Here is a 2,485-nt window from a genome sequence, read left to right as displayed (position 1 = left end):
GGAAAGAGCCAGCCCGGGACAGGGGGAAAGAGAGAGAGAGCATTTGACTCATTAGCTGCATATTCCATTCTGATGTTTGAACCTGACGGAATCCGAGTAGGGCTGGAGTAATGAATTAATCCCAGGGAAGAAATGGGTCTGCAGCTCCTTAGCTATTAATGGCCCACTGTGAAGGGGAGCCCTGCTGAGCCAACGTGTGCCATGGGGATTGTTCCCCACTACCTGGCTCCTGTTGGAACCTCCCTGGTCCAACCCAGCCAACTTCAGAGAGACCGACACATGGTAGGTGTTTGATAAGAATCTACCAATTAATGAACTGATTGAAGTCATTCCCCGCCCCCCAGCCCCCCCAAACCACGGTTCACTGGGACAGGACCAAGCATCCTATGATTCTGTGCTCCAGTTAGCCATTCCCATACCTCCTAGAGGTCAGCTTGTCCAGGCCCCTGCCTTTGGACAGTCTGTTCTCCTTTTCCAGATCACAGATCAGGGTATCTCCTATCAATGATCACAGAGGAAAAATGGTCATCAGTTTCCCCAGATTTATTTTCATTTATTCATTCATTCATTTTCTTTCTTTCTCTTTCTTTTTTCTCTCTTTCTATCTCTCTCTCTCTCACACACACACCCTCCCCAAATCTACCACTCTCCCATCCAGTCTCCCTGGCTACCCACATTCTTAGTGATGCCAGATCCAGAAGGCCACAGGATGCTGCTGGCACGAATCTTCAGAAGAGAAAGACGAGAGAGGGAGCGACAGAGAGGAAGAGGGGCATCCCTGCACCCCCTGGCTCTCTTCTCCAGGCTTGGCTGTCTCTAACACCAGGCCGCAGAACGCATCGCTCACTCTGATTCAGTGGGACAGTTATTTTATATTATTAAAATAAGAGATTATCATCACCACCGATCTCCATCTCCTTTCCAATCTCATTTGAAAAGCAGGTATTGCCTACTGCTCCTGGACCCCTAATTCTCTCTGCCTCGGCTGTTAAATCATTTAACCTAGCAAAGTGTCGGAATATGCATTTTACATGAGAGACACGAGGCAGGATAAATCTGGGCTGACTGCAGAGGCTGAAAAGAACTATCTGAGGTGCAGACAAGGGTCAAAGAAGCCTTGGATGGGATGCAGAGTCCGGAAAGGTGGGGTCTTCTCCCTCTCCTCTCTTGCTTAGTGGATAAGAAAGCCAAAGCCTGGTCCCTCTTTGCAGAAAAACAACTGAAACCCATAACAGACACCAGTAACAGGGACCAGGGCACACCATGCAACCCGGCCTTTCCTAGACTTCTATGATGGGGCATTACCACGCATGACCTTACCAAGCTCTGGGACTCAGATTAGACCCAGTATTCAGCATTCAACTTGATGCACTCAAAGCTGGGCTACAGAGTTCAGGACCAGTGGAGCCATCTCAGAATGTCTGGGCTGTAAAGACCCCAAGCACAACTCCCTCTACTTAAAGATGAGGAAACCAGAGCCCAGAGAGGAGTAAGGACTTAGCCAAGGGTACAAGATATTAGCCAACACCAGGACTTGCCCCCAGGGTTTGAGCCTAGGGATCCTGGCCCCTGGTCCAATGCCTGGTCCAATGGACTTAAGATTGGTTCTGACTCTGGCCATTTCTGTACACTTAACCCTTTGTAATTTATAAATGACAACTGGAGTTACTCAGGAGCCTGGGTGAGAACACTGGGCAGGTGCATTTACCCATGAATTCATTTTATCAACTTACACTGAGGTTCTGCCATGTGTTAGCCCCGGGCTGGGTGCTGGGGATACAGATGTGGACCAGACACAACTGTGCTATCAAGGACCTCATGGTTAGATAACTCTAACAGGGTTAAAAGCTAAAAACAATGCCAGGTGTGCGCTGTTGGTTGAGACTATAATTTTTCCATACGCTTTATCGGTCAAATGGAGATTTTGCAAACCACTGTGTGAGTCCCATAAATGCTTAAGTGCCCCTACGTTCGAAGTTGCTTATTTCTTGCTTGACCTCGGAGGAAGAAGCAATGCTCCCTAGGACATTTGGCATGTAGATAGCAGGCCCAGGGCTCAAACCCAGGAGCCCCACTTCAGCTGTGGTGTCAAGCTACTAAAACAGAGGGCGGGGGGAGGGTTGCCACATTTAGCAAATGAAAATACACGAGGCCCGATTACGTTTGAATTTCAGGTAAACAATGGTTAATATAATTTTGTAATATGTGTGTCCCAAATACTCCATGAGACATACTTACACTAAAAAAAAAAAGTATTCATTGTTATCTAAAATTCCAGTTTAACTGGGCATCCTGTATTTTAGCTGGTAACCCTTTGGGGATGGGAGAGAGCACCACCTGGAAACTGGATGCACAGGGACTTGGGTGAGAGATAGCGAGAGACGCTGGGCCCGGGAGCCAGGAGAGGTTCCTGGAGCCCAGTGGGTGTCTCAGTTCCCAAGGGAGGCTGTCCCCACTCCCCCAACCCAGTGGCAACCTGAGCTGC

This window comes from Lipotes vexillifer, unplaced genomic scaffold (assembly GCF_000442215.2).
Source record: "Lipotes vexillifer unplaced genomic scaffold, Lipotes_vexillifer_v1.1 scaffold931, whole genome shotgun sequence".
NCBI lineage: Eukaryota > Metazoa > Chordata > Mammalia > Artiodactyla > Lipotidae > Lipotes > Lipotes vexillifer.
This window is presented reverse-complemented; position numbering follows the sequence as displayed.